Consider the following 10,314-nt stretch of genomic DNA (forward strand, 5'->3'; position numbering starts at 1 on the left):
GTATCATTTACTGGAGAAAAATGTATCATATTGACTAACATTAAAATGCCAGCATATATAAAAGAAGGAAGCTTGCAAAGTTGCTAGTTACTAGAATATCACTTAAAGCAACTGATTTTGGAATCTAAAGAAAATAAAACAAATACACCATGACAGAAATAGACTTACAGATACAGAGAACACACTAGTGCTTACCAGAAGGGAAAGCAGTGGGGAGAGGGATGAAATACGTAAACAGGATTAAGAGGTACAAATTACTGTATATAAAATAAATAAATTATAAAGAATATATTGTACAGCACAGGGAATATAATCAATATTTTATGTTTGTATGAAATATTAATAAAATAATATTGAATCACTATGTTGTATACCTAAGACTAATATAATACTGTAAGTCAAATATATTTCAATGAAAAATAAAAAGGTTATTATAAGATATTACTTTGCAGTACAAATGAAATACTGTAAATCAATGTATAGTTAAATATAAGAAAAAATAAAGCTGCAATAAATAAATAAAGCAAGCAATGAGTGAATAGAAGGATTTGTCATTTTCTTGCTTGAAATGACCTCCACACTGACTTCCGCACTTTCTGAGATCCTGAATTTTCTCTGGGATACATTGCAATAGCTTCTTACAGTTTATAATATACAATCACTTACAGTTATAAGTGCATGTAATCTCAGATTTGTGATGACAAACTTGAACATAATTCAAGTGATTTGTTCTCTTTTAAGTGTTACACTCTCCTTAGTAATTCTAACAATGCAATAGAGAATGAGAACTGTGTAGACACTAAATAAGTCCCTAATGACAGAGGCTATAGGTAGCAGGACTGCTTGTGGGTGCAAGTTCAGATATACAAAGCATTTATTAAGCCAGATTCTGTCACTTCAGGATGCTACTGAATTTTCAAAGCTTTGAATATAGTGAGCATTAACAAAGTCTCTACCAAAGCATAGATAATGAGAACGGCCTCTAGAATAGATACCCTCTTGATGTGAATGTATTCATCTCTCCTTTTAAAAATAATTGCTCTTGGGTTGTCCACCTCACTAGAAATTACTCAAACACATTGCTTTCTATGGCTGAGTAATATTAATATTCCATTATATTAATATATATGTACCACAGTTCTTTATCCATTCATCCGTTGATGAACATCTAGGTGGCTTCCATGTCCTAGCTATCGTAGACTGGTTCAATGAACATTGGGGTACATGAGTCTATTATACAAAGTGAGTAAGCCAGAAAGAGAAAAACAAATATTGTATATTAATGTATATATATGGAATCTAGAAAGGCGGTACTGATGAACCTATTTGCAGGACAGCAATGGAGATACAAACATAGAGAACAGATTTGTGGACACAGTAGAGGAAGGAGAGGGAGGGACAAACTGAAAGAGTAACACTGAGACATATATATTACCATGCGCAAATGAGGTAGCCAGTGGAAATTTGCTGCATGATGCAGGGAGCTCAAACTTGGTGCTCTGTGACAACCTAGAGGGGTGGGATGGAGTGGGAGGTGAGACGGATATTCAGGAGGGAGGGGACATATGTATACCTGTGGCTGATTTATGTGATATATGGCAGAAACTAACACAATAGTACAAAGCAATTCTCTTCCTATTTTTCAAATGTAACAAGAAAAATATTCAAAATAAATTAGAAAACTTTTCTGAGCTATATAAAAAGGTTTGTTTAAACACATGGAATTCTTGCATTTCAGGAAAGACTAATCAAGAGGTACATTAAAAAAAAACTTGAATTACACAGATAAAGAAAAAACTTTAAAAAATAAATAAAGTAAGTCCTCTTTAGACTGAATTCTAATAACCCAATCCAGTGAAAAATTTGAACATAATTGGTCCACGTTATTTCCTGCTATATAATTTTATATATTTTTTCTTTAGTTGTGGCTATTTTTATAATACTAATGGAAAGGGCTTGCTTGCTATAACATCTTCTGCATCATATGCTAAGATCTTATTTTTTCTGGAAACTTAAGAAAAATGAAACATACATAATGATGCAGTGATATCTGCCATTTGAATCACTCTGTAGAATGCTACAATTAACTGTTCTCTCCACAATAAATAATGGAAGAGTTATTTCTAATAAAATATTTCACAATAAATTATTGTAATAATAAATTACTTATAAATTATTTATAAAGTATTGTGATAATAAATTATTTATAAATAAATTATATATGTCACAGTAAATTATTTTTAAGTATTCCAAATGCAATTAGGTTCTAAGAATATAACAGAATATATTTTCAAAGCATTTTTTTTAATGCAAAGAATGCCATTCAAAACTTTGAAAATACTCATTCTTGCCTAAAGCAGAAACATAAACATACTTTTTTAAAAAACTACTTGGAATTTATCATTCAGTCACAATTCATTATGTTAAAAAATAAAGAATAGTTTGGTAGATGTCCTAAAGCCTTGGATTGACTCTTTTGATTTTTTAAGTCTGAACTGAACATAAAAATTATATCCTGTGACATGATGAAAGCACAGGTCTGTATGTGTAACTGTTACAAAGCAATGCTGACACCTACAGAGAATGTATGCAAATATCCAGGTTTAATTGCTATGTACTTCACCAACTGGTATTAATACTTTAAATTCCAGTTATCTTGATAGGCAAAAATGAAACATCTTAACTTTGATTGTTGCCTTTAAAAAGGATATTTGATTTAAATTAAAAAGATATTTTATTGTCTGTTCAAGAAACCTAATTGTTTAAACATTATTATTTCAGTGTCAAATCAAAGTGATATGGTTATTTTAACAGTCAAGGGTGCAATTTATCTTACCTGCCTCATTGCTGTGGGTACATCTGCTAATGTCAGCTGATGAACTGTGTGAAATATACTCACAGTGACAAATCAACAAACATGTTTATTCTTTTTCCTCCTGCATTTTGTGTAGCATTTCTAGGCAGGAGGAGAGCTAGTTTCCTCTTTCTGGGAGAATTAAGAGAGGATGTTTCCAAATCTATTGCTGGAGGCCAGGGAGAAGTATAAACTGCCTTTATCCAATATCTTCTCTATCGGCCCTTCAATTCCTTGTTGTAGAACTAGTCCCCTCAAATTAAAGCACATAGGAAGTTGATCAAAAGAACACTTTTTTTAATGTAAACAAAAATCACTACTTTTTAAAATAAGCATTAACAAAAGGAAGGCAAAATAACAAATTATTTATTAAACAAGTATTTGAAAGCCTACTTGTCTTGGGGAAAAATCAGGCTCCTAGAGTGGGCTGGAGGAAGCACAAGTTGAAATCAAGATTGCCAGGAGAAACACCAATAACCTCAGATAAGCAAATGACACCACCCTTATGGCAGAAAATGAAGAAGAACTAAAGGGCCTCTTGATGAAAGTAAAATAAAAGAATGAAAAATTTGGCTTAAAGCTCAAAATTCAGAAAATTAAGGTCATGGCTTCCAGTCCCATCACTTCATGGCAAATAAATGGGGAAACAGTAGAAACAGTGGCTGACTTTATTATTTTGGGCTCCAAAATCACTGCAGATGGTGATTGCAGCCATGAAATTAAAAGACAGTTGCTCCTCAGAAGGAAAGTTATGAGCAACTAGACAGCATGTTAAAAAGCAGAGACACTACTTTGCCAACAAAGGTCTGTCTAGTCAAAGCTATGGTTTTTCCAGTGGTTATGTATGGATGTGAGAGTTGGACTATAAACAAAGCTGAGCATGGAAGAATTGATGCTTTTGAACTGTGTGTTGGAGAAGACTCTTGAGAGTCCCTTGGACTGCAAGGAGATCCAACCAGTCCATCCTAAAGGAGATCAGTCCTCAGTGTTCATTGGAGGGACTGATGCTGAAGCTGAAACTCCAATACTTTGGTCACCTGATTTGAAGAGCTGACTCATTAGAAAAGACCCTGATGCTGGGAAAGATTGAGGGCAGGAGGAGAAGGGGACGACAGAGGATGAGATGGTTGGAAGGCATCACCGATACAATGGACATGAGTTTGGGTGGACACGGGGAGTTGGTGATGGGGAGGCCTGGCGTACTGTCGTTCATGGGGTTGCAAAGAGTCAGACACGATTGAGCGACTGAACTGAAGAGTGATGAATAATCAGAGTCCACTGATTCTAATTTAAAGCTCAATATCCCACTAGCTACTCTGATAGAAAATGCCTTACTTATTTGTAATAAAAACAACAAAGAATAAATAAAAGTCCAGCAGCTTTATAAAGAAAATGTAGAAAACTTTATTGAGAGACAATAAAGTTGACTTAAATGAATGTGAGAAAAATGTACCTGGAAACTTAGATTAGTATAGAGACATTAATTACCTCTTAATTAATTTGTAGATTTTATGTAATTGTAAAAAAATTTTCAGTGGAGTTTTATTTGCTTAAATCTATTAGAAATTGTGGAAATCAGGGTTTTCCAGAGAAGCCAAACTAATAGGAGACATATACATAAGTCTCTGGGGCCCACCCACATTGGGGAAGGCAAACTACTTTACTCAGTCTGTTGATTCAAATGTTTATCTTATTCAGAAATAATCTCACAAACACACCCAGACTGTGGCCCAGTCCATAAGATTAGCCACTACAGAAGTTCGTGGGTAAAACTAGTCAAGAGAATTTTGCTAACGAAGACTCAGAACACTGTTAGCACATAATTATATCCCTAAAGAAAGGTGTATTCCATAATATAAATTACATACCATAATAAACATCAGTCAGTTCAGTCGCTTAGTTGTGTGCGATCTTTGTGACTCCATGAATTGCAGCATGCCAGGCCTCCCTGTCCACCACCAGCTCCTGGAGTTACCTAACTCATGTACATCAAGTCGGTGATGACATCCAGCCGTCTCATCCTCTGTCGTCCCCTTTTTCTCCTGTCCGCAATCCATCCCAGCATCAGGGTCTTTTCCAATGAGTCAACTCTTCGCATGAGGTGGCCAAAGTATTGGAGTTTCAGCTTCAGCATCAGTCCTTCCAATGAACACCCAGGACTGATCTCCGTTAGGATGGACTGGGTAGATCTGCTTGAGAGTCGAAAGGACTCTCAAGAGTCTTCTCCAACATCACAGTTCAAAAGCATCAATGCTTCGGTGCTCAGCTTTCTTCACAGTCCGACTCTCACATCCATACATGACCAAAGGAAAAACCATAGCCTTGACTAGATGGACATTTGTTGGCAAAGTAATGTCTCTGCTTTTTAATATGGTGTCTACTTTGGTCATAACTTTCCTTCCAAGGAGTAAGCGTCTTTTAATTTCATGGCTGCAGTCACCATCTGCAGTGATTTTGGAGAACCCCAAAATAAAGCCTGACACTGTTTCCCCATTTTCCCATGAAGTGATGGGACCAGATACCATGATATACTTTTCTGAATGTTGAGCTTTAAGCCAACTTTTTCACTTTCATCAAGAGGCCCTTTAGTTCCTCTTCACTTTCTGCCATAAGGGTGGTGTCATCTGCATATCTGAGGTTATTGATATTTCTCCCGGCAATCTTGATTCCAGCTTGTGCTTCTTCCAGCCCAGTGTTTCTCATGATGTACTCTGCATATAAGTTAAATAAGCAGGGTGACAATATACAGCCTTGATGTACTCATTTTCCTAGTTGGTACCAGTCTGTTTTTCCATGTCCAGTTCTAACTGTTGCTTCCTGACCTGCATATAGTTTCTCAAGAGGCAGGGCAGGTGGTCTTTTATGCCCATCTCTTTCAGAATTTTCCACAGTTTATTGTGATCCACACAGTCAAAAGTTTTGGCAAGGTCAATAAAGCAGAAATGGATGTTCTTCTGGAACTCTCTTTTTTTTTTTTTTTTCCATGATCCAGCGGATGTTGGCAATTTAATCTCTGGTTCCCCTGCCTTCTCTAAAACGAGCTTGAACACCTGGAAGTTCACAGTTCACCTATTGCTGAAGCCTGGCTTGGGGAATTTTGAGCATTACTTTACTAGCGTGTGAGATGAGTGCAATTGTGCGGTAGTTTGAGCATTCTTTGGTATTGCCTTTCTTTAGGATTGGAATGAAAACTGACCATTTCCAGTCCTGTGGTCACTGCTGAGTTTTCCAAATTTGCTTGCATATTGAGTGCAGCACTTTCACAGCATCATCTTCCAGGATTTGAAATAGCTCAACTGGAATTCAATCACCTCCACTAGCTTTGTTTATAGTGATGCTTTCTAAGGCCCACTTGATTTCACATTCCAGGAAGTCTGGCTCTAGGTGAGTGATCACACCATTGTGATTATCTGGGTGGTGAAGATCTTTTTTGTACAATTCTTCTGTGTATTCCTGCCACCTTTTCTTAATATCTGCTGTTTCTGTTAGGACCATACCATTTCTGTCCTTTATCAAGCCCGTCTTTGTATGAAATGTTCCCTTGGTGTCTCTAATTTTCTTGAAGAGATCTCTAGTCTTTCATATTCTGTTGTTTTCCTCTGTTTCCTTTCACTGATCACAGAGAAAGGCTTCCTTATCTCTCCTTGCTATTCTTTGGAACTCTGCATTCAGATGCTTATTTCTTTCCTTTTTCTCCTTTGCTTTTTGCTTCTCTTCTTTTCACAGCTATTTGTAAGGCCTCCTCAGACAGCCCTTTTGCTCTTTTTCATTTCTTTTCCATGGGGATGGTTTGATCCCTGTCTCCTGTACAATGTCATGAACCTCTGCCCATAGTTCATCAAGCATTCTATCTATCAGATCTAGTCCCTTAAATCTATTTCTCACTTCCACTGTATAATCATAAGGGATTTGATTTAGGGCATACCTAAATGGTCTAGTGGTTTTCCCTACTTTCTTCAATTTAAGTCTGAATTTGGCAATAAGGAGTTCATGATCTGAGCCACAGTCAGCTCCTGGTCTTGTTTTTGCTGACTGTATAGAGCTTCTCCATTTTTGACTACAAAGAATGTAATCAATCTGATTTTGGTGTTGACCATCTGGTGATGTCCATGTGTAGAGTCTTCTCTTGTGTTGTTGTTCAAGGGTGTTTGCTATGACCAGTGTCTTCTCTTGGCAAAACTCTATTAGCCTTGGCCCTGCTTCATTCTATATTCCAAGGCCAAATTTGCCTGTTACTCCAGCTGTTTCTTGACTTTCTACTTTTGCATTCCAGTCCCCTATAATGAAAAGTCCTTTTTGGGTGTTAGTTCTAAAAGGTCTTGTAAGTCTTCATAGAAGCATTCAACTTCAGCTTCTTCAGCGTACTGGTTGGGGCATAGGCTTGGATTACTGTGATATTGAATCGTTTGCGTTGGAAATGGACAGAGATCATTCTGTCGTTTTTGAGATTGCATCCAAGTACTACATTTTGGACTCTTTGGTTGACCATGATGGCTACTCCATTTCTTCTAAGGGATTCCTGCCCACAGTAGTCTATATAATGGTCATCTGAGTTAAATTCACCCATTCCAGTCCGTTCTAGTTCGCTGATTCCTAGTGTGTCGACGTTCACTCTTGCCATCTCCTGTTTTACCACTTCCAATTTGCCTTGATTCATGGACCTGACATTCCAGGTTCCTATGCAATATTGCTCTTTACAGCATTGGACCTTGCTTCTATCACCAGTCACATCCACAACTGGGGGTTGTTTTGCTTTGGCTCCATCCCTTCATTCTTTCTGGAGTTATTTCTCCACTGATCTCCAGTAGCATATTTGGCACTTACCTACCTTGGGAGTTCCTCTTTCAGTATCCTATCATTTTGCCTTTTCATACTGTTCATGGGGTTCTCAAGGCAAGAATGCTTAAGTGGTTTGCCATTCCCTTCTCCAGTGGACCACATGAATTCAAAATAATAATTAAAATATTGTAGCACTATATAAGCAGACATTTAAAAAGCATAGAATCTATAGTTTGTGACTAAATTCCCATATCACAAACTATTGGAAAGGAAGAATCAGTCAGTAAAATGGTGTTAAAATTGATATCCTAGTTTATTAAATCAGCAAAAATACAGATTAAAATGCAGAACATAAACTGCATGTATCATCTGGTCTTTATATATGAATGTGTGTGCCACATGCTCAGTTGCATCTTACTATTTGTGACCCCATGGACTATAGGCTCCTCTTTCCATGGAATTTTTTTTAGGCAGGAATACCTGAGTGGGTTGCCATTTTATTCTCCAAGGGATCTTTCTAAGCCAATCTGTATCTCCTGTGTCTCCTGTGTCTCCATGATTGCAAGAAGATCCTTTACGTCTGAGCTATCATTAGATATGAATGAAAATATTATAAAACAAAATGAAATAAAAAAGTAAAGAGTGATTGAATTAAGCCCCCATCTGAAGTAGAAATTTCTATGTGTCATAAATATCATATATATTAAAAAGAAAATATCAAAATTTAGCAAAAGGTTTACAGTGATTATAAAAAATGAAAACTTATAAGGAAAGTCCAAAATGGCCAATTGAAAACTATGCAAAGATTGTAAAAATGTCATTTTCAGAAAAAAAAAATACACTGGGAGGTAGATGGGGAAACAGTGGAAACTGTGTCAGACTTTATTTTGGGGGGCTCCAAAATCACTGTAGATGGTGACTGCAGCCATGAAATTAAAAGACACTTACTCCTTGGAAGAAAAGTTATGACCAACCTAGATAGCATATTCAAAAGCAGAGACATTACTTTAATGACTAAGGTCCGTCTAGTCAAGGTTATGGTTTTTCCTTTGGTCATGTATGGATGTGAGAGTTGGACTGTGAAGTAAGCTGAGCACCGAAGAATTGATGCTTTTTAACTGTGGTGTTGGAGAAGACTCTTGAGAGTCCCTTGGACTGCAAGGAGATCCAACCAGTCCATTCTGAAGGAGATCAGCCCTGGGATTTCTTTGGAGGGAATGATGCTAAAGCTGAAACTCCAGTACTTTGGCCACCTCATGCGAAGAGTAGACTCATTGGAAAAGATTCTGATGCTGGGAGGGATTGAGGGCAGGAGGAGAAGGGGACGACAGAGGATGAGATGGCTGGATGGCATCACTGACTCGATGGACGTGAGTCTGAGTGAACTCTGGGAATTGGTGATGGACAGGGAGGCCTGGCATACTGCAATTCATGGGGTCGCAAAGAGTCAGACATGACTGAGCAACTGAACTGAACCAAACTGAACTGAATAGATAAAAGAAAAATTGCTCAACATCACTAGTTTATAATCAGATAAATTCTAGTTAATGTTATAGTTTTTTGGATATTAAAGTTGACAAAGATGAAAAATAGATTAAATTCAGTACTGAGTAGGTATTGAGTAGGTATATGAGAGTGTATATGTTAAAAATACACAGTCTCATATATTGCTAATAGAATATTAACATAGTAAATCCCTCTGAAAAGGTAGTGTATGAGATTAATTATCATACTTTTGACATTAATTTCATTATATGCTTTTATCTTATGGAATTGTGCTAAGAAACATATTCTAAGAAAATTACAAAAGTAGGTTAAGATATTAATACAATAGTACATTTACTGAAGCAACACAAAATTGGGCATTGTCTAAATGTTCAACAATTGAGAAATCAGGAAGGTGATTTTCCTACTTCCATGAGGTAGAATATTATGTAGCTATTAAGAAAATATTTTCAAAGAAATTTTAATATATAAGACAGAAAACTCACCAAGATGAGAAATATGGCTATCGTGTGGGGTAAAGTATAGGATGGAAAGACCAATTTGAGTGAAGAAATTAACTTGGATGTGTTGAATTTCAACTGAATAAGAAGTAACCAGACAAAGAATGGCAATTGAATACATGAGACTTGAGCGCAGAGATATAAATTGTTGTTGTTGTTCAGTCCAGTCCAGTCATGTCCAGTTCTTTGCAACTCCATGGACTGAAGCATCCAGGTTTGCCTGTTCTTCACCATGTCCTGGAGTTTGCTCAAATTCATGTCCATTGAGTCAGTGATGCCATTCAATCACCTTGTCCTCTGTTGTCTCCATCTTTTCCTGACTTCAATCTTTCCCAGCCTCAAGGTCTTTTCCAATGTTTTGGCTTTTTGCGTCAGATGACCTAAGTATTGGAGCTTCAGCTTCAGCATCAGTCATTCCAGTGAATATTGAGCATTGATTTCCTTTAGGATTGACTGGTTTGATCTCCTTACAGCCCAAGGTACTCCCCAAAATTTTCTCCAACATCACGGTTGGAAACCATCTATTCTTCAGTGCTCGGCCTTCTTGATGGTCCAATTCTCATATCTGTACATGACTACTGGAAAAAACCATAACTTTGACTAGACAGACCTTTGTCAGCAAAGGAATGTCTCTGCTTTTTAATACTCTGTCTAGGTTTCTCATATCTTTTTGCC

Source organism: Ovis aries, chromosome 17, assembly GCF_016772045.2.
Source record: "Ovis aries strain OAR_USU_Benz2616 breed Rambouillet chromosome 17, ARS-UI_Ramb_v3.0, whole genome shotgun sequence".
Lineage (NCBI taxonomy): Eukaryota > Metazoa > Chordata > Mammalia > Artiodactyla > Bovidae > Ovis > Ovis aries.